At 43.7% G+C, this 23,516-nt stretch overlaps 1 protein-coding gene across 6 annotated transcripts in view; it reads right to left on the reverse strand.

Moving 5' to 3' along the window:
* Nucleotides 1-23,516, reverse strand: part of LOC138471710 (uncharacterized) — a 375,044-nt gene that overhangs the window by 54,051 nt on the left and 297,477 nt on the right. For 5 of the 6 annotated variants that reach the window (XM_069609482.1, XM_069609480.1, XM_069609479.1 and 2 more), the window contains one exon: nucleotides 8,989-9,102. The exons of the other annotated variant lie outside the window; for it this stretch is intronic. The gene's annotated coding sequence lies outside the window, so the exon portion shown is untranslated. The remainder of the gene's footprint in view (nucleotides 1-8,988; nucleotides 9,103-23,516) is intronic. 6 annotated transcript variants of the gene reach the window in all.

The following is a 23,516-nucleotide window of genomic DNA, read 5'->3' on the forward strand; positions in this document are numbered from 1 at the left end:
GCCTCTCCTGCTGTTTGCCCGGTCAGCTGCCTGTAGGAGTGGGAAGGGGTTACACAGGGAAAAACAGGTCCCTTCAGACCTCTGTCTGCAGATTCTGTTTTATTACTCTAACCACGGTCTACGGGGAGCTTCACGGTCTACTCAGCCGGATGGCAAAGGACTCATTATATGGCCGAGGACCTAGAGTTACTTTATGTGAGGGTCAATGGGCGTCTTATCTAATAGATAGTCGATAAACCATCCTCTGCTACCAAGTGTGCTCCGGGACCCCCAACCACCCATAGAGTCAGGGTTTTCCCAGAAGCACTTTAAGACAAGATAGCAGCACCCTTGAGATGGATGGGGGTGCAGATTAATACTCCAACACCAAATCAATAATGACAACTCGACCGTTTGGCAAAGGGAGTCCATTTAATGACAAGTACAAAAAACAGGGAGTCTCATGAATATTAGCAGATGAGCGATCTTCTCTCTCGCTTCACAACTCCAACGAACTTCATAAAAACAACATCATTTATACTAAAATCTGGTCATCACTGAAATTTAACGCTCAAAAGTTGGCATGCAATTCTATCGGTTCAGGAAAGGTAGCTTTAATATAGGTACTATATCTGTATATGGTAACGGAGTAAAGGGATTGGATAAACACTGTCAGGTGGGACATCTGAGCCCCAACTTCAAAATGGCTACTGTAGACGTTACTAAAAGTATGACGTCCCATTTGTTCTACTAACTATAGGGCCCTAGATTACTTGGTCCACTGTGATTGGGTTGGCACCAAACCACACTCATACTTTTCCATTTTGCCTAGCAGCACACAGAATGGTCGGCCAGGTGCAGGGTGCCCCTTAGCTCCCTGGCATTCCTCCAATTATGGTGCAGGGTGCCCCTTAGCTCCCTGGCCTTCCTCCAATTATTGTTACAATCAATCATCACTTTAGTGGCCATGTGTCAATTAGTTCAATGTGGTTGGCCTCGAGACTGCGTCTTCCGTCTGGAAAGTTCTGATATCTTCACCTGACCTGCTGCCATCTGTAGGTGTGAAAGTCTAGCTTCTCCTCGCTTGGCTGGCCACGTGATTCAGACACCGTGAATTTGTCCCTTCTTCATATAATTAGTGTATTTGATTTTCGTTTCACCCACCACCTGCCTCCAGTTTCTTATCTTGACCTTTCTGAAGCACAATATTCTGTTCTTAGCTTCAATTAATTGTAGCTACTGTACATCTATTCGACTGATAAGACCTTGGCTTTCTTGGCACGATTTGCCTTTGCAGAGTTTTATTTCTGACGTCTATTCTCGATTTTGCCAACTATGAGCTCTACTCGTGTGGCCCTTAGTAACCTTTGGTTAATTCTGCTTCTTATGCAAAATGAAAGTATACTTATATAACGTGCTTCTTTTGAGGTAGATTATGTACAGTGGCGCTTGCCGCACTATCTTTCTACTAAGCATAGCAAGCTGCACGGTTTTCTTCGTTTTCTTGCGGTTCCAATCATAAGTACATGTGTAAACTGGTCAAATATCTTCGTCATGCTTACAGCTTGTGCTTCTCATATGTGACAAAGTCTTCTCGCCTTAGGTTCATGATGCCCCTTGTCCATGGAGTTTTTCGTCTCTTTACTTCATTCTCTGGTCATCATCTTCTATATGTGAGACAGTCCGGGTTTTGGTGTCGTCACCATTCGTCTTCCATTAAGACCTTCTTGGCTTCTTCAACTGTACTTCGAGGATCTTCATTTCGTTTCATTTGTTGATATGGTTTTCTCAATGGGTACCTAACTGTCCATGGTTTCCTTGGTACCGGTATTTCAATATGTGCTGTTCTTCTGATGGGTACTGGACAGAGCCACACTGTGGCTCTCGGCTGGTTTATTTGCTCATCATACATCACATATTTCAGTGTGAACGTTCCTGGTACTTCAAAATGGACAGTTGGAGTGCGGGCTGTATTTGGGACCTCCTCTACATGCCACCAAGCATTGGATGCCCCCCCTTTCCCAGCCTCCTCCTGTTTCTCTCCTGCCACCAAGCACTGTATGCCACCCCTTTCCCAGCCTCATCCTGTGTCTCTCCTGCCCTTGCTCTATTCTCCTTCCTTCTCGTTCCCCTGCATACCCCTGCACCTTATTGCATCTTCCTTTGAAACTTTGCCTTCTCCTTGCACCCTGCGGCCTATAAATGCAAAGAACAGCAGTAAAGGCCAAAACTATTGGCTTTGCCTACGCTTGTTTCATTTCACATAAAACAATAGCTCTGCATCGGTTTTGTGTGCCCTCTTTTTTCAGATAACTTTTCCATTGCACCGGTTCGATATCAAAAGGACTTCAGGCAACTGAACAGCGAAAATGGGGAAAACGGCATCAAACTCAATCGATCCCAAGACCCTTGTATATGTTCTCAAAAGAAAAGCCACCATGTACCCTACAACTGCCTTATTTGGACTAATTGCACCCACAACATTTAAGGTAGGAAAAGAACAGTTAAAAAAAACAAAAAACTACAAGCATGCATGGAAATTCTTTTGCAGTAGGTGCCTTTGTACTAAGCACTGGATGCCTCCGCCCCACCCCCTTTCCCAGCCTAATCCCGTTCCTCTCCTACTACCAAGCACTTGATGCCCCCCCCTTTCCCAGCCTCATCCCGTTTCTCTTCTGCCACCAAGCACTGGATGCCCCCCCCCCTTTCCCAGCCTCATCCTGCTGGTTTCTCTCCTGCCACTAAGCACTGGATGCTCCCCCTTTTTCCAGCCTCATCCCGTTTCTCTCCTACCACGAAGCACTGGATGCTCCCCCTTCCCCAGCCTCGTCCTGTTCCTCTCCTGCCACCTATTGCTGCTTGCTTCTGCAACCTCTTAAAACTGTTTTCGCTCCCTCCAGTCTTCAATCAACCTCTTTATCCGGAATGCAACGACCCCCTTATTCATATGACTCTGGACCGCCCTAAAAATATAAAGCTGGTGACTGTCACAGTACCAACAAAATAGTGATCCCCAAGGAAAAAATAAAATCGAAATTCATGACAGTGCAAGCTATACTGTTGGTGCACATGTGTAGACATTGATGAAACGGTGCATGTTAAGCACTTTGGGCCAGTAAGAATGTTTTAAACTACCATCTGTAGAGCGTTAAGCTAATTGCGACTTGTAACGCAACCGCCATCTCCGTGAATTTAACCTGGCAAGTGCTGAGAACTAGGATGTTCGTCCAATTTGCATAGACATGCAAAATAGAGGAGAAGTATTGAAACGGGCCCCCACTGGCCTGTCTGGCCGGCCCTTTGTGCAGTCAAGGCCTGGGTTTTAGGACGGTTTCTCGGTGCACTGCTCTTCCCACTGTAACACATGGGCAGTGTCTGCTCTGCACTGAAATATGGGTTTCTCGTCAGACTAAACCACGCTCTCAGATCTGCAATCGATAGTAGCACAACGTGTTTTACATGGGCGTAATTATGGGGGGGGACAGGGGGTTTTGTTCCCACCCCGCTCACTCCTCCCCCAACTTCTGTGGCATGCCTTTTTGTCACCCCCCCCCCATCTTTTGGAGGGAAGGCAGGGGGGCCGCATTCATCAATTATGTAATTGGCCAGCGCAAGCCCGGCTGGGGTGCCCAGCAAAGCTTGCGCGGTCTCATTACATAATGCTAAGACGCCTGGAAGCTGCGCTGCAACACATTCAGGGCCGGGATGATGCCGTGCATGGCTCAGTCCCTCAACCTGGCTGGCCTGACTCAAAGTCAACAGCCAGGGTGCTGAACTGGGTGTACTGCCATGCTAGCAGAAGCACCTCCAGGGGCCGCGACGCAGAGAATTGATTTCCGGCTTTGTGTTTGTGCGACACACAGACAGGAACTAGGAAGCTTATTCAACTTGCTGGTTTCTGTCTGGAGGTGCTAGAGTGCGAAGAGGTTAGGTCGGTGTAACATGAGACGTGGCCCGGGTGGCATTTGAAAGCAGAGCGAGGGGAATTTTCGTTTTTTTTTTAATAAAATTTAATTGTGTTTGTGTATTTTTGTTTGGGGGCTGGGCTGCGGGCTGACCCTAGTGAGGACGCGTGTCACATTTGGACAATGTGAGCAGAGCTCACAGTACACATTAAGGCCCCAGGTATGAAGACACACTAACAATAACAAATGGTGCATTCTCTGTGGCAAGCCACAGCTCTGCAACGCCTTTAAAATTAGTCTTGACACTTTTCGCAATGCTACTAAAGCACCACCATCCTAATTTCAGAATGAAGTTGGCGGAAGGTGCGCCCTCCCCAAGTACAGTTGAAAGAGTCAAGCTGAGGAAACCTGTGACCAAAAACTATCGTACTCTGCAAATCCCGTATGCACACTTTTAGGAGCCCTGTACAAGCTTTGCCCCTGCCGCCAAAAATAATCTTCACCAAACTGGCAAAAAGTATTTCGAGTTTTGCAGACACTTTCAGGACGGTTTGGTGCAAATTAGTACATGGGTGTCATGGTTCAGGTTAAGGCCACCAAAAACTGCTTCACTTACCAAACTAAGCAGGGGAGTATCCAGCATTGTAAGAGTGGGGGGGGGGGTGAGCAATGAAATGCAGTGTGTGGAATTCCACGTGGTGTCATTGGTGCCCCCAAACCACCCACGTCTGCCCCAATCTACATTTTTGTTAACATTAGTGGAAGATGGCATTTTAACACAAAAAAAAATAAAACTGCAGGATCATTCCAGATGCAGGAAACTCGGCTATTAGAGCTCTTTCCAAGCCCTCTGAGAAAAAATACATGCAAACTTCCTCATTATTATATGGATTGCACCAACAGAAATGACATCACAGAAAAAGACATTGCAAGGCGCATCAACAGTCCTTGATACTTGGTGGCACCATGGAAGTGACTTTAAAGTTGCCATAAAAAAGTCAAGTGACAAATAACTTTGTGGTGCAAAATACCTAAATTGCACTTTTGTTATATGTGGAGCAGCTCTATAGTCATTAGGCTTTTCTATTATAACACCATGATACATTAACATAAGCTTTGAAGTGAATCAGTCTCACTTGCAGAGCTGTAGATAAGGCACAATAATGCGATTACATGATTTGCTCAGGATCACACACTTGGTTAAATGGTGAAACTGGGATGTGGACAATTTATGCGACCGTGCACATCTTTCCAGGTTTAGTTGATATAGATATTTATTAAGGTTTTGCTTTACATTTCGTGTTCTTAAATAATTATTTATAGCAATGCCTTGGAAGCAAACCACATTACATAATAAACAAGCCTTTCATAGTAAACAAACCATACACTATAAACATTCTCATAGAAATATGCTGAGCAATGCGAGTATGGATTTAGTTTTATTCTCCCCAGTCTGCATGCAAAGTCACAATAGCATCATGTAAATTAATGTGAGCCTAACAAATCACCTTTGGGTTTTAAAGCTATAGGGGGTCATTCCGAGTTTGGAGGCAGCCATGGTGCTATTAACACCATGGCTGCCTCCAAACCCGGGTCCGGTCTGACTGAATGGGGACTTACCGGAGCATTCCAACCTTGGAAGACCCGGTAAGTCCCCATTCAGTAAACCATTCCCCATTCCCATTTGAGCCCCCACAGGGCTCAATGGGAATGGGGAAGGCGCCAATAACTGGCCCGCAAATTGCAGGCCCGTTATTAGCTCCAAGGTCCCTTAACGGGACCCACAGAGAACGGGTGGTCAGACCAGCCGTCCTGCTGGGACCCGCTAAGGGACCTCGGAATAGGGCGGTAAGGGTTTACCGGCACCGTCATCTTTACCGGTGCCAGTAAACCCTGACCGCCCAACTCGGGATGACCCCCGTAGTCATTATTTCATAAAGCATGCAACATTATGCATCCTTCTCACTTCTGATCACTCCCTCCCATTCACATTTCTAAAGGGACAAAAGTCCCTGCTAATAGTCCCCCCTCCCTCCCGTCAGTGCCTAATGGCTCATATTGTAATACTCTGTTGATACAGAGCAACGTGAGGACCCTCGGCTGCCCGGAGCTCCTTGGGACATTGTCCTGGCAACGGGACACCTCTCCCATTTGAAACGGGTAAGGTGTCCTGCTGCCAGGACAATGAGCCTGCTGAGCAGGAATTGCTCAGCACACATTGTCCAGCAGGACACCTTTGCCGTTGGGCGCTTTCTTTGATGTGCCAAACGGGAGAGGTGTCCCAATGACTAATGTCCCGGTCTGGCTCTTAAAGGAGCCACGGGGGGGCAGCCTGCCACCCCTGCCTCTCCCACTTGGTACTCCACTGCTTGGAGCCATTTGAACACAGGAAAACATACCTTAATTTTAGAAAAAAATCTATCAGCACGTACACATAAGGTGCTGTGCAGAACCCAAGTTTGGATATATATGGCATTTCAAAACTGATACCAAGTATACCTGGTCACCCAGTGCACTGCATTAACCGATGGCTTCTGCCTTTGAATGAAAGGAAAAATCAAGGGAATTGCTGACATTCCAGTGAATCTGTTCCTTTCAGCTATGGCTTTCTAGTTCAGCTAGGTCAAGTCAATTTAGCCCAAGATTTCAGGGATCAGGGGTGATAAAGTCTGGTCGGATCAATGGATTTTGCGCCACTGTTTCCATGTGTAATTGTATATGTAAATATAAATGTTGTGTGCACACAGTGTATGTCAATGGAGGTGCTGGGTGCATTTGTGTGTGAGTGAGTGAGTGTATGCAAGCATATGTGTGTTAACTTTTTTGTCTGAATGAAAGATAAATAATGCATTGTTTGTATGTTCTATTGGAATTAAGTTTGTGAATGTTATGTTGTGTTACTGGGTGCATGGCATGCCGGCTGAAGATGTGTGGGGGCCCAATTGAATTTTAAAGATACACCACCAGTCTTGTGGAAGTTATAACAGAGCGTCAGCAATGGACTCTTGTGGTGTAGTAATCTAGTGTTATCCCTCAGGAATTTAGGTTGTTTGACCGAGGTACAAAATCACGGCGGAACTGACCGTAGTCATTTTCGCTGCGAATAAGTTTTTTACCTCGGTACAATAATCTGCCCTCCCTCCACCCAACCCCTGTCCCCCCAACATTTTCAGCAAAGTTACTCCACAGGTGTTTTAACAAAGCCATAAAGCACAAAAACCTCTGTCAACCCCACCCAGTGGTTTAGCAGTACATTTGCTTGGCAGCATGTCAAAACAAAGCCGCAAGCGCTTTTATTTAGTCCAGAATTTTCTATAGCGCGAAACTTTAGGGTTGTAATCAGTGGCGGCTGGTGAGTTTAAAAGCTGGTGGGGCATACATTTCCAAGGGTGAATCTTGTAGTGAGCGCGCGTAGCGCGTGAGCCCACTCCTCCCCCCAAGGAGGGTGCAGGGGGGGTTCTCCCCCTGCAACATTTTTGGAAAAATGGCCTACAAAATGTGCAATTTACTGTCCAAAAAAACACCGAAATATGAAAAAAAAAAAAGCATTAGGCTTTACATACTAATGGTGGTACTTTATTCTTACGAGTACAATGTTGGCAGTTAAATAAAAGAAAATACTGTGTGCAGTTATTTGCCCAGGATCACAGAATGTGGTCAAGTGCGGAAGCTGGGATTTGTGCCCTAGTTTTCTACTTCCACGGTTTACAATTCAGGCAGTAGATAACATCTACTCCTTTCCCTTCTTTTAATAATACTGACACACAAGACACTAATCACACTACCAATAAAACTGACAGCGCCAAATACATCCTCACAGAAACGTGATGGGCAAAATAAGTAGGCTTACAGTCCACAACCACATTTTAGCCCACCACATCATTTGCAGAGAGAACAATTAATTTGCATATGAGAGTGGACCCACTTGCATATCAGTCCGGTCCCACCTACAGGGGCAGTCCAGCAACGAAATGCTATATTTTTACTGAAAATGAAATACAAAATGCATCTCCCAACCCAAATCACCTCCATTCGGTCCTGGATATACTATATGAAAATCAGGTTTGGTGCCACCCCAAAAGAGGAAGTCCAGCCAAAACTGCTCTGTCACATGCTTTCTGTACGAAATCGTCAAAAGAAGCAACCCCAGGCATGTTTCAGCCTCATTGGGCATCATCAGTGAAGTGTAACTTGGGTCACTAGGCACAGCAGGCACACATCTGGGCATGCAAGTTCCCACTCACGGCGAGTACAGCCAATCAAAAGAGGTGATGGCTAAAAGCCATACACAACAATAGTCTTTTTTAGCTGATATAATGGAGGGTGTGATGAAGGCACAGTCGGCTTCGAAAACAAAGCATTTTAGCTGCATTAGTAGCACAAGATGGAGGCTGCCAGAGCTAAGCAGATGTTGGCTGAGGAGTCAAACAGGACTCCTAATGATTTCTCTAGTTTTTGTGTGGTATGGGTTGGGCGTATCTGAGAGAGTAGCCTTTTGAAGGTAGACCTATAATGTTTATAGGGCGGGAGAACCCCTGCTTACCCAGTTTGTTTAACCACTGGGCCAGTTGCTAGGACCCAAGATCCATATGGGGTGTGCGCAAGTTCAACGCAAGGATTCTGCATCCAAACTAGGCTGTCAGGGTCTCTCGTTGTTTCCACAAAGTAATTTACTTGGTGGTAATTTGCTTAGTGGAATTGCCTTCTAATTACTTTGAATATATGTTTAATTTTGTGGGTTAAAGGGTAAAAGTGGAGTGGGGAGGGGTTTAGAGTAGGGGGGGGGGGGAGGGAGGAGAATCTTGGGGGTGCCCCCAATAAATAAAAGAAGTTGAAGTAAAAATGTGAAGTTAATTCCACTAAGTAAATTACCATGAAGTAATTTATTTCTTAGAAATAACATGGAACCGCTGTCGTGACAGAATTGTGTTTTTGCACCAGCATTGCTGAAGACACACCAACTCGACCTCACAATATAACTAAATCGCACACCACACATCCCTTTTAGGTTTCTCTGGAGTGTTTTAAGTGGAAAAACGTACTTAAAAAAAAAATGACACCAATGCATTTAAATAAAATACGTTTTAAAATAAAACAAACTTACACATAAAGAAACTGCACACATTGAACGCTTGCGTTCCGGAAATCGCTGGTGACAAAGCCTTCCTCTTCTTAGAAAGCAGACAGCACACGAATGCCCTGGACCGCATCTGTAGCCCTGCAGGTAGAGAACAAAGTAACAGCTTTGGCACGAGAGTGCTTATGCAGGCGCGGGACACGCTAGGGTCTCCGAGGACTCTACACATGCTGCATTAGAGTACACATTTCCTGCCAACCCCAAAAATGTTATTCATTAGTAGGCTCAAACAAGAGGCTGAGCTCGCTGAACACAAATGCGATGCAGGAGTGGGTTTCACCAGGCCACTCCCTTCCAGGGATTGATGTAGCCAGTTTAACAGGGTGGGCTGTGGGAGCGGTCCCCTACAACCACAATTTTACTGGAGCATTTTCTTTAGCAAGCTCTGGTGGCCCAGACTCACGTTTGAGCTTTTGTAGTTGGTTGCATAATTGTAACGTAAAAGTTAAGTTAAAACAAAATGCGCCCTTACACAAGAACACAAAGCTATGCGAGACCCAAATACATCTTGTGTGCGTTTGAGACACAACAAAAGATTGTTTGATAAGGGCACCTGCTTGTAGTCCTTGATGGACACTGGCCTGCAGCTTGTTGCATGTGATGTGGTGCTACAAAATAAAAAGTGGGTTTACTTTGACGTCTTGGGATGTTGTATTGCTAACTGGAGATGTGTGGTGGCTTTTGGCCCAAATGCCGCCATCTTGAAAGAACGGCTCGTCCAAAGTAACGCTCACTCCAATGGCCCATTGCCCACTCATCAGGTCTCCTCAATGGGAAAAGTCACTGCAAGCCTGGCTCTGGCAGGGGAGTAGATTGGCTGGGGTGAAGGAGGAGCTATGCAACATATTTTTAAATGGGAATCTGGGTCCCACACTTTCTAACAAGGCATCCGCATGGGCTCAAGATCTTTTCTGACAAATCCACAAACTTAAAAAATAAAAAAATTAAAAAAAAAATCATCGCACAAACCACTGTAAACTTCCCTGCGTCACAGTAAATTCCAGTAGTCATTAAAACATTTTAGAAAAAATGTGTTAATACACAACTGAACGGTATTCATTTTGGGGACTGCGTTAAGATGAAAGGAAGGCAGCCCGTCAGAATTCAAGCATATCTACATGCAGGATGCATAGACATGTGAAACCACATTGTTGGCAGATGGAAATGTTTGCTCTTCTGCAGCAGAAGGGAGGGTTCAAAATTGAGGGGCGCTGAGAGCCATTTATCTCCTGCTTGTAGCCTAGAAGAGCTTGGTTTGCCTAATACCAGCAGCTACCGGGAGCTACCTTTGGCTCCCCAGGGCAACATACCTATGTGAATTTAACTCTCTCCATTTAGGACAATCTATAAACAAACATTAGGCCACTTCTATACAACATTAAAAGCATAAAGGGTCCAAAATAATGGACAAAAGGATAAGTTTGCATCATTTGTGGAAGTCAGATTTGTGGAACACTATGTACTAGCTGCTCATTCCCCAATGCTAGGCTCCAGTGCTCAAGTCCAGGCTACACGCAGGTGGACAGCGCCCACCTACTTATTTTCAGAGGTTGGACGGCGCCCCACTGGGTATTTTACAGGCTGTGTGTAAAATAACCATTGAATGTTTTCTTTGAATTTATGCATTTACAGCTGTGCTCTGGGACTGGAACCGCAGTGGCAGGTTCGCAGGCCTGGCACTTCACCACTGCACCCGACAAGCTTATGAAAAAATAGACCACAACTAAAAGCTGAAATATCACGTTTCGAGACTGCATGTTCCAGGGTAAACATGGTTATTGGTGCTCAGAGTTTAAAACATGCACACCTTTTAATGTTTTAACACTATTAGAAGAAAATATCCAGTCTTGGTTTTGTGTGCGTGTTGATTTTATGAAAGGCAAATGCCATTCATCCTGTGCAAATTGTATGATTATGCAAAGCCAATTATTGAATAAAATTAGCATATTTCACCTTGATATGCTAATTTCAAATGCCGTCACATCCCATTATGGAGTCCCGCCACTTATTTTTAGGACTTGATCCCTGGGTAGCTCCTGGTCTCTGGTTAATGCTGGACTCAAAAGCTGATTTTAGCTCCTGCTTATCCACTCTTAATTTCGATCTCTGCGCTGAATAGGAACATTCTGCAGCCTATTGAAACTAGTGATGTAGAAAAACCACTATCCAATTTTTCCACCCATCACCAGTCCATGCATACTCTTTCTTTTGAAAATATTCTGAAAGAAAACTCTCAAAACAAGTTCCAAGTGACAGCTGAAAACTAACACTCTGCATACCCACCATCCAACAGACATTCACAACACCCAAACTACACTCTACAAACTCTCCAGAACACCCAACATGGACATGAAAACACCTGCATACAACCACACACAAAACATCACATAATGCCAATCAACTAAAACCATAACAGCACACAGTGACCAGTTTTTCCGAACTGAGGATACCAACAGCACATCAAAGCCCTCTTGCACTTTTCCCCCTGTAAACCCTACTAACCACCCCAGCTCCTTTACTTTTCAGAACCGCCTGAGCACCTGTCAGGGGTGCGCGGTGCAAGTCGCAATAACCTAACATTTCTCTACACCTAAATGCAGGACTATACATACGAGAATGCGCAATGATACAAGCCGAGACTTTTTTTTTTTACTTTGTTCTTGCCTGGCTGAGCTTGAAATCTCTGCAAAATATCCAATGGGTCACATTCAGGGTTTGAAAATACCCCACAACACTCCATGTGACGGTCATTGATGTATGCCAGTGTCCCAGCACTGTATAATGTGCACAACATTTGAAAATCTAGAAATAAATGGGATGCAAGCCCTTGCCAAAGATTCTCAGCTCGAGCCTCCGGCTTGGGACGGCGCTGGGACTATTCAGTTATTACAGCAGGGAGTTTGTTGTCGCTGCCGGTGCTTTATTTTATACCTTTTGCCACCACACGTGGTTATGATTCATGCTAATGAAATGAGTTTATCATCGACTCCTTGTTCTGCATTCCCTCTTGGTTATAGGAACACTAACAGCTCCGCAGCCTTGCCCTCAGACGAACTATACCGAAGCTGTTCTGAAGTCCCTTTGTCCAATATACCTTCCAATGCCCAGCACAATCTTATCATAAAAAATATGGTTGCCCTAGATGACCAGGTGTCTCGTACTATAGGGCCATAGACGAGCAGAGTTAATGTGCCTTCAAAAAAGACTCACATGGTACATTCTCAAATACTATGTGATCAAAGTTTTGTAAAGGAGCCTGATAGAGACTACCACCAGGATATTAAGTATGAATTACCACCACCGCGCCTCTCATTATTCCTCTGATTCGGCAGATGTCTTTATTAGGCCATCCCAAATTGACCCCTTGGGGGGTCCTAATGACACGGGCGAGAAAGACCTGCGATCTCTGTGTACTTTTCCAGTGATCATTAAAATACTTGATCTACTGAATAAGGGTCATGATTTGACCCACTTAGAACTGAAGGAGGTAAAAGGTACTTTGCATCATCTATGTTCCCAAATGGACAAGATAGAAGGGTTCATTATCGCAGCCGACACTTTACGAGCCATTAACAGTCAGTCTATTCACTCTGCCCCTGTCCAACTTGAAAAAGTACTCAATCCTGTGATGAGGCAGGTTCTCTTACCACCCAGCCGCCAGGAATCCCCATTGCCTCTTTGCCGTGCAAATGCACTTGTGAAATAAAAGAACTCAAAGCTTCAGTAGAGGCAATGAATCTCCCAATTACTTCCAAATTAGCCAAGCTAGTTCTTCCAGCTGATTGTCCGGATAGTCCTTCGACTTTGGTGAAGGTACTCAATGAACAGCAGCTGAAGGAACAGGAATGTTCCAACTCTGAAGAGAATTTCTCTTTCATGTCAGGCTGTACAAAAAAGTTACACTTGGGAGCAATGAAAAGAAATGCTAAGAGGAGAAAGGAATCTATGGCTAAAAAATCCACTAACAACGTGGCCAATAATTCTGTACCATTGAGACCTGATGGCTCTCGGATTCCCGAACAAGAAACGGTGATAGTAATTTCTGAGGAGGAAAGTATTGATTTACAGCAGCTTTCAAAGGAAAGTCAGGAGGCACTTATACCGACCCCAAGAATAAAACTAAAAACGCAATAAAACAACAAAGATCGAATCCACTTCTAAAAAACTAATGGATTCTGTGAAACTGACAAATACTAAGCTTGTCCCTGCTGATACCTCTGCCAAAAGCTCTCTGGTCACTTCCGAATCAAGAGCAAGCGGAATAGAGGTTAAAGTGAATTAAGAGACATCACTTCCAAATCTGAAATAAAATTTGAATAGCTATTTTCCGATTTTGGGAAGAAGCTGTACGACTGGAAAAGAGGTCCTTCTCGAACAATCCATCTCCAATAATGACTTAAAAATCATTAATGACTCCAACACGCTTATGAGAAAATCATACAGTGCTGTGTGCACCGAGTTACCATGCTGCCCAGGCACCTCTTTGGGAAAAAACGAGACTGGTAACAGCCATTCTTCAAACATGGTAAACGGGAAGGGCAAAGTTTCACAATTAGACTTTGAATCTGATCAATGTAATGCTAAATCTTCAAGTACCACACTTGGTAAGGATAAGACTCTTGTTAGACAATGAGTCGAAATTTGGACAGCCTGCCTCACTTAAAAAGAATACCATTGATAATGAGGTGGTAAAAACTACTTTTTCCCCCAACCGTATTTCCATACATGGTCCTGCACTCAGTATATCTGTTACTGAGATCAACACCAAGGACCTCGTGAAGTCCCATCAGGACACTCTCGAAATTTTGAAAAAAGCTCTTGAGGAGGGCTCGTTGAGTGTTGAAACACTAACGAAGGTGCTACCTACCCTGCCACCGAAGATGATCAGCGAGGAAATATTGCCGCCCCCTCGAATGGATCAAAAAAACCCTGTGAACTCTCATCATGAAATACTTGAAATTTTGAGAAAGGCTTTATATGATGGTGCTCTGAATGTTGAACCTCAAAAAAATGCGTTACCAGCTTCCGTATTGCAGACGGTAAAGGTAGAAGCTACTCTTCCCTTACAAATTGAAGAAAAAAATCTCGAGAATCCACCCGAGGCAGACAACAAACTCTACCTTGTTGGCCTTGAAGGTAATAGGACCTCGACTGCTAGGAAGCACATAAATCGATCTTTTATCTTGTCTCTTTTTTCACGCATTCCTCAATTGAGAATGGTTAAATCTGAGGACATCTTGAGAGTTTCCATAGCCCAGACTGCCAACTGTGGAGCTATACGTTATCTGAGCTTCGAAACTATCTTGAAGTTTCTTTGGTTTAACCGTGATGAGCTCAAAAATCAAGGACTAAATCTATCCACTTTTGAATTGGAATCAACAGCCAATGATTTCTTAGCTTACATTGACCCTGCCGTTGCTGTGAAAGCGCAGAGTGGCAAGCTTACTCAAAAAACTAATGGTAGCGTTGATGGAGATTTTGCATGCACCATTAGCCCACGTAGCTATAGCAAAAGGTATTCCATGGCTTGAACCAATGATTACTGCCATCTTGGGATCTAAAATATCACCCATCACCTCATAGCATTCTGAAAACCATCTTCTCAGGGTTCTCTCATGGAATACCTGCGGCTATGCTAATTTCATGGGTTGGCACGCATCACTATTGTTAGAGAACCAACCAACGATTTTAATATTACAGGAGACAATGAAATTGACCTCATTTTCCATACCAGGGTTTTCCACTTATTGTAAGCTTGCAAAGAGGTCCGTCCCTCTTAGGTCGACCAAGTGGTGGCCTTGTAATTGCTATCAATAACTCGGTCAATTTACAGTCAAAGTGGGTATGGAAATCAGCGAGCCTTCTGGGTGTACTAGTGGAGAATTACTTGTCACAATACCCTTCAATCTTAATCATTTCTCTATACTGGAATCCTGCCGGTATCTCGATTGATGCAATGCTGGATGACCTTGATGACTGTAAGAAACATATCCAGTAAATATCAATCTTTAGAAGTCATCATCAGTGGTGACTTCAATTGTGACTGTAGGGAACCGAGTGAGTGTGGATTACTAAAACCTTCCCATCTATCACGTGGAAGGGGTGCGGAATTTAGAGAGTTATTAGGAGATTGGGATATGGATATGTTTGTAACAATATGAAGTCCCAAATTACATGGTCCGAGGATCCAAGTCATCGACGATTGACTTCATATCTGTTACTCGTACCCTTTCCGCTCTGATCTCATCCTTGAAATGCAGTTGCATACTATCTAGTGACCACGCACGGATTTCTTGTAAATTGAAATTGGAATGTAGACTATTAGTCATTGAGCCAGCCTTGGCACTAGTTGAAATCGACAGTCCTCAAATTTCCATTAGATGGAGTCAGGGTTTGTGCCAGCAATTTGTTAAGCATGTATCACACAAAATACGATCAATCGGTCCTCCTCACAATGAAATTGAATGCTCTTTGATTAAATGCTACTCTGAGGTGATTAACAATGCTCTTTTCATTTTTAGCAAAAGGTATATTAGGATTGACCACCATCACCCGTTTGGCTCCACTTGTAAACTTCTAAAAAGAGAGAAAAATAAGGCACTTGGACAACTTAAAACTTTAGGCCTAGGAGCACTGCACTGTCGGACTATGCGGTTGCAAATTCTGAAGGTATTTAATCGGAATCTTAAACATGCTCGTATCCTCAAATATAATAGAGAGAATTGTGACCTTATAAGAGCTATATCATCACATGATACTAGAACAATATGGCGTATGATGAAAAGAGACGGCAAAAGTATTCCACTGGCCACATCTTTCTGTATATCTGACCGAGTATGGTGTTATTATATAACAGCGAAATTCCACATTCCAGCGAGATTTGGGTCTGTGTCAAATGTACAGCTGTGCTATAGCAGGATCGCCCGTTTGGAATTGTCACTGGAAGATCTTAAATGGGCAATTTAAAAAATATTCTATTCTAAATCAGCAGGCCCCGATGGCCTCTCCATGTCTTTATAAAGCTGATCCCGAGTTTTGGGTGGGGAATCTTGAAAATTAAATTTGACTTCATTATTAGTACTGGTCATATTCCCCCTTCATGGACTTCAGCGAACCTTGCTCCAATATTCAAAAAGGGTGATCCTTCTCTCCCACAGAAGGACAGGCCGATCTCTGATACGGACACAAAATTGTTCGCAATTCTTCTTACACGACCTTGAAAAATTTATCGAGGAAAGCAACCTCTACTCGAAACGCCAAACAGGTTTTAGGAAGGGCATGAGCACCTCTCTGAATGCTGCTATCATGTCACATTTGATCGCTGGCACCAAAGGAAAGAATTCTTATTCGTATATATAGCCATGATAGATATGTCATCAGCTTTTCATCACGTGGTACGAAACCTCTTGTGGAATAAAACGAGGACCATGGGAATTCCGACAGTATTACTTTATTGGTTCATTAAACTCCATACTAACACTTCCTATAAAATAAAAATGTCTGCAGACGGAAGAACAACTGACCCTATTAGTACATTCATTGGCCTTAAGCAAGGCTGCAATCTAGCGGCAACTTTCTTTAATTTATATCTTTCTGACCTTGATAAGGAATGGGATCATAGCAATCTGTTCTGTTAAAATTGGCTCATTACGGATGAAATGGATTGCGTTTGCAGATGATAGAGTCTTTGACCCTACGCCGGCCGGGTTGCAAACTAAGCGATTGCTTTTTGAGGAATTTGCAGTTGCACACAATTTGACTCCAAATCCTGCAAAAACAGCTATTTTGAAATTTGGCACTAAGCAAAATAGTAAGGGATACCAATGGGAGATTATGAAAACTCAAATCCCATGCACCTCCAGTGCAATCTACTTGGGTTATAATCTCCCTGCTCAAAACACAATTAAGGAATGGACAGATTTGATTAAAAACAAGTCACGCCCCCCACTATCTCAACTAAAAAGGATTTATTCAAAATACTGTAAATTTGTATTAATCCCCATGATTGATTTTTTGACGTTAAAAATAGAAATTTTCATTTTGTATTCCATGGACATGTGCCTAAGCGATAGGAGTGCAATCCTGGACTCCACACAGGGTTCATTGATAAAATCTGCTATGCATCTCCCAATGTGCATACCAAATGCAGTAATACACCATGAGTTTGGGTTGGTTGCACTATCTGCACGCTGGAAATGGCGCCAACTATCTGGTTATCTACAAATTCACTTTCCACCTAAAAACTCTTTATCTGAAGATCTGAAAAGTATGTTGACTCTTCTACTTTTAGGTGGAATGAACATAGATCATGCATAAGGAACCACAATCTGAACTCAGCGGTGTCAAGACATTGGGATGAGAAGAGACATAACTTGGCTCAAATCCGCTTTGTTATCCTAGAAGTGGTTTCAAAAAGAGACACCCACGAGAATTTCCAAAGGAAAATGGATCAAAGAGAATCCTTTTGGATAGACCGTCTGAGTTCCCTTACTCCAAGGGGGCTCAATGAAGAAATAAACTTTATGTGTTTCTTGTAATATAATGTTTGTAGAAGAGAATCAACTTTATATTTTATTCACAGTAGATCAATATTTTCTATGAAAACAACCGCTGCTACTGTTCCGCTATTTAACTGCATTTTACATTCCTTGCCACGTCTTTCTCTAAGAATACACGAGATCTCGGTTTATGTCTTCATAATAGTGGAAAACTCATTGCTTATATAACATCATAGTAATAGAATATATGTTCCAGAGTTGGATTACTATGGATTATTTCATTTCATACTTCCCACTTCCCAGATTTAGTCACTTTGAACCTTTAGCCTTGCATACATTATTAGGATCCGCTTAATGAATACACACTGCCAGTCCCCTAATTGCTCTGGCTCAGTAGACATGAGATTACAATTACGCGCGTCTACTTTGAATGGGTTGGTCACCATGGAGACATCCCCGCCCCCTGGCTGGCGCCCGAGGGTGGGGCGCGAGGCGTACGTGCTCCTTACTGAACCACGACGCCTCACACCGTCTCCATGGTAACCTTTAAAACGAAAGGAAAATAACGCTAGCGCGTTGCAAGCGGCTCACTCTGCGGTCACGCTTTGTGCACAACAGAAGCTTAGTAAGTACAACAGTAACAATTAGATTATACAGGCTTTACCTACGGAAAGACTTGAGGATGATATAGTGTTTTTGTTAAACTTTTTTATAGATCGTGTTGTACCCTCGCACAACACCACGATTACAGCGTTCGGCATGACCAAGGTATGACACGTACGCATAGTTAAAATAGAGAATGTACACATTTACTCCAGTTAACTAATTGTTATTCCGTTTTGCTTTTCTCATTATCTCTACAAATGGACGTGATTCGCGGATTGGTATGTGATTTTTTAAATAACCTTTAAACAATGGCTGTTGTATGTACATATACTATTAACAATGTAATAAGTCATGCTATATTAATTGTTTGTTGCTAGAATACCGCCCTGAAGAAGGATTAATTCCGAAATGCATTGGCACTAGAGTATTATGGACAATTTGAGATGCAAACTCATTGTGTGATTTACATGAACAAAGTTTGGCGGCAAATACTACAGGAATGTGAATTAAACAATTCCTGCTAAATATTTCATTGAAAAATATTTCTTTAAAATTCATCACCTGTATAACATGAATTGGATATCTAATCTCTAATATATCAAAGATTAGCAACCTATTTGGGGCTAACTGAGAGGCGCCTTTCTTAGCAAAGTGGTTTCACTTTGCTTTTTGGAAGTTATTTGTTTGATTAGGTCCTAGTGCCACAGGACCATTTTTGAATTGGCAGCTCCAGGCGAGAACATTATGATCGACTTACCGTGTAGTGAATTTAGTATTTTTTTAATATAAGCAACTATAATATGTGGTGCCCTCCTCACCCTCTTCTTCTTGGACTCTTCTACTTCAGCCTCCTTTAACAAATATCTTAGTATGCAACATCTCTTGAATTCTTTAGGCATTACTATTGAAGATGTGCATCAGCGTCCGGGTTTTGCAAAAAAGAAGCTCTTTGAGCAAGATTGGCTTTTCACAATAGAAAGAATATCCACTTACAAAATGTACCAAGAGTATGGTGCATTTCGTAAACAATGCATTCCCAGATTCGATCATGTTGTATTATTTCCATGTATCCATAACAGACAAGCGTACATATGGTACAGACTGAATGATCCTACTAGAGAAAGAACTGCTAATTGGATCAATAAAGGGGAACCTAATGTAACGAAATGTTGCTTCCCCTCATGTAAAGAGCCGATTGAGTCCGTGAAACATCTCATTCTTGAATGCCCACACTTTAAATCAATGAGGACCAATCGACTCTTGAAATTCGTAAATATTAATTTTGAAGATTGTCTGCAATCTCTTTGGGTACGTATGATGCAAGGCACGCATAAACCCCTGATATTTGAATTGGTTAGCCTGTGTAAGCACATTGAAAAAGAGCTGCTTAGTTTTAAGAATTAGAGGATATAAAGTGGCAGACGTGATATCCTCCATTTCAAACTGTGTTGTAATAAGATGTAAAGTTTTTCTGCTGTAAATGTAAATATTTTATTGTCTTTTTAAATTTCGTTTTGTAAAGGTTCTACAATTTTGTAATTGAACCAAAAACAAATAAAAAAATAAAAAAAATAGTAAAGCACTTCATACAGGAGCACACACACTGCAGGCTGAACACCAACTTCCTCTATTCAGAAAAGGGAACTTCTACCCAAAAAGATGGGGGCATGTTATGTTGATTCCTGTGCACGGGCTCCATGCCATGTACGCGGGGCACAGAAATCATTTAATCTCTTGAAGGAATCCGGCCTGCAGACAGCCCTCGGTCTGATGTGACTTTGCAGGGGCATCTCCCTCCAATACCGACTGCTGTTCCCTGTGAGATCCTTCAATCCTTCAAAAGATTCTCTCTGCACAGGCTAGCAGTTCATGCTGTGGACTATCATGGCTAACTCTGCACAGGCTAGCAGTTCATGCTGTGGACTATCATGTCTAACTGTTAACAATTTTTTATTGGCAGCCATGTTTGAATGTGAACCAATGGCCGCAAGCAGATGCGTTGCAGAGGTGCATTCCATTTCAGATGAAGCCTGTCCCCTTGCAAGAAGACCAGATGGGACCATACATGTCAGGGCTTCACCCGCTGGCATCTCCTTGATCTTGGCTGTATGACCCTTCCACGAGTGTTGGATGTGTCCTTCCCCTTGTGTATTGTCCTTTTAACCCCAGGTAATAAAAGGGGGATCTGCAGACACGTAGACAGTGTGGCTGAAGTCTACAGAAGAGGAGCGACTGAGTCCTTGTTTTATTTCATGTAGGCTGCAGGTCTACACGTGGAGCACAGGTCTGCATGCCCTGATGTCGTGAGACCCTCGTGCCAGGACAGTGGCAGAGACCTGCACGGTCCGAGGCATGGATAGCTGTGCCCCCACCGCTAATGGTGCTGGCGCACAATAGCACCAGGGGGCCTGCCAGATATCCAGGGCAGGCCCCAAACCCTCACAGGCACTGGGCCGGTTGTGTGCTCATGGTTGCAGCACTTTGAGGGGCCTGCCAGATGTCCAAGGCAGGCCTCCCACAACATTGGCCAATAGGAGTACTTCTAGAGCTGCATTGCTAAAGAACCAACCCTGGCAGGGACGTCATTTGGGGGTCGCCAGAGGTCGCAAGAGCGACTGCTGACGATTGGCCAGCGACCTCTGTCAATCTCTTGCGACCTCTGGCATCCGTCCAATCAGAGGAGGGGGCGTGGCCACAGGGATCTTCATTCCATGCTGTGTGTTGCTTGTCCTCCATTTTGACGTGGTTTCCGTTTTAAAAGATGTGCGCGGCGTGCTCCTGAGCTCCTCCTGAGTCCTGTGCCAAAGGCCCAGTGAGTACAGTCTCAGGTCGGGGTGGGCTGGCTGCGTGTGAGTCGGGGCGGGTGTGTGCGTGGGGATTTGTTGCTGTGGCATGTGTCTGTGCACAGCCCTCGCCTGCGGCCACGGCGCCGCCGCTGCAGGCCCAGGCTGACTGAGGTCGGGTGTGTGGGTCGGGTGTGTGTGCTTCGCACACCATGATACACACACACACCAATGCCACCAACGGTCCGGAATTCGCCTAAGGCCGCCGCAGGCCCAAGCACTTTCCCGATCCCTCATCTCCTCACAAAGTCTGATGCTACTTTGCTGCGGTTTCGTGACCAGTGTTGGTCTGTTGGATGGTGCATTGAGCCAATTCGGTGCTCATGTTCTTCCCTGCCACAGCCCGTGCACTTAACGTTCACTTGGAAGTTAATGGAAATCAGAGAACGAATTCCAGGGCTATGATATGGTGAGTCTCGTTATTTTGCTAATCGTTGTTTCAATATGGGCATTCATGATTGTACTGGGTATTTGAAAATATTACTATGCACCTTACATACTTTTTTTTTTATTGCACTGGCTTTCCCCCCTTTAGTTTTTGTAACTGAGTGCCATCTGTTTTTGGTGTGGCTCTTTGTTTACATTTCAATGGTTCGATGTTAAGGTAAAGTTTGAACCAACAAGACTGTATATATAACACGTTCAAAAGATTTTCATTGCAATTGCTTTGACACGAATCCGGTTTGTTTCTTTACGGGATATAGCATTTGGGACCGGAACGAAGTCGGCCAGCCACATCCATTCTGCCTGTTTACTGGCTAACCAGGACAGTCCCACCATAGCCTGAAGCTTTTTATCCGTGATAATTGTATTATTCCTCAAGTCTTAACAGGCCCTCCTGGCCCACTGGTTCGTTCCAAAACAGTCAGTCAGCCGGCAGCCGCTGCCGCAGGGAATTAATTGCCGTTTACAAGTGGGTCACTTTTTCATTGGCGCCCGAGACAATGTGATGGCCCAGTCCCTGGCGCTGCCATCTATGCAACACTTTCAAACACATTACACTTTTATGGAGCTGATTTATAAACACAAACTTTCATACACTCATTACATGAATCTTCTTCACCTTGGCAATACCGGCTGCTCACACACGGCCCCAGTTGTAATCCTTCCTACAAGTAATGCTGAAGTGAGAAGCTCGTTTATTTTTGCCACCCTAGCAGCGGTAAACCTGAATGTGTCTTGGGCCCAAGAAATGCTACTTTTGCGTGTGGAAATATTGCATACGCCTTGGATAGATATTTCAGCAGAATTACATATCTATGTTGGACGTTGCTTTAATTGTGTGTTGGACTTTGCTTTAATGTTTAATGTAACAATTTCATGTAATTTATCGATTTTGAATCTGACTGTTTTAACTGAGATATATCGATCATGTTATCCGAATTAACTACTGAGTAAAGCATAAGGGTAATTCCAAAATTATACCGCAAATGCCATAATGGTACACGTACATTTTTTACAGCTACAAACTGTTCTTGCACTGAAATTCTTCAGTTTTACCAGCAGAACCGAGACGACCGTGGGGATTTTTGTTCATACACTTCCCATGGCAACATGGACCTTGACACACTGCTACATATGATGATCCATTCGTGTATGAAATGTCACAATATAGTGATATTGTAACCATATTTTTCTTAGTGTACTGAGTGATAATGCTTTACGATGCCACTTGTCACGCGGGGGCATGGTCAAATGACATCACTTCCTGTGATGTCACTCTTGGGGCGTGTCATTGTGATGTCACTTCCACTACCCCAGGCATTTTGGTGAAATGACGTCCCTGAACCCTGGGAAGGAGTAATTGGTCTGCTGTAGTCTGCAACATAAATCGGAGTACTTCAAGTGTTGCATTTTTTAATATTAAAACGACTTTTGATTTTAGCAGAATACGGTTGCGTGCCTTTGTGTTTTTTAGACAGCAGTTTGCAACCCTGCCACAGATGTTCCAGGCTGATGCGATGATTAAAGACACGGACGTACCAATTGCCATTAGTTTGGCTTCAAAGGTAACAGACACGCACGCATCAAATCTAACGGAAATGTCACAATAACCGACACAATTTGGAGCACCGGCTTAATGACCCACTAGGTTTAATGGAGGTTCAGCTCTGGGAATCCGTTCTCTGGTCCATGAGCCTCCTCCCTCACACCAGGGAACCAGGGGCGTTGCTAAGGGGGGGGGGGGGCTAAGGGGGCTATAGCCCCTGATCTTTTGGTTGTAGCCCCGGATAGAATCTCAGGAGCTACAGCCAAAAGACTAGCTAGCCCCCAGTCCCAACAGTTCCGACATCAGCTTAGCCCCGGGTCTTTTCCAGACCTAGCAACTCCCCTGCAGGGAACTCATGGTCTTTCGTTATTGCTTTGAATTAGAGCCGTACAAGAGGCACTGGCTAATCAATACTGCTTTGTTCTAAAGCTGATATGGATGATTTTCAAACTGCCTTTTATTTTTTGCATTTTGGTTTATTACAAACGTTTAGCAATAAGCAACACATTTTTCAAAACGTAAAAAAAAAAGATCAAATTACAGTAATGATACATTCAA

This window comes from Ambystoma mexicanum, chromosome 8, assembly GCF_040938575.1.
Source record: "Ambystoma mexicanum isolate Mex_15411 chromosome 8, UKY_AmexF1_1, whole genome shotgun sequence".
In the NCBI taxonomy this organism is placed as follows: Eukaryota; Metazoa; Chordata; class Amphibia; order Caudata; family Ambystomatidae; genus Ambystoma; species Ambystoma mexicanum.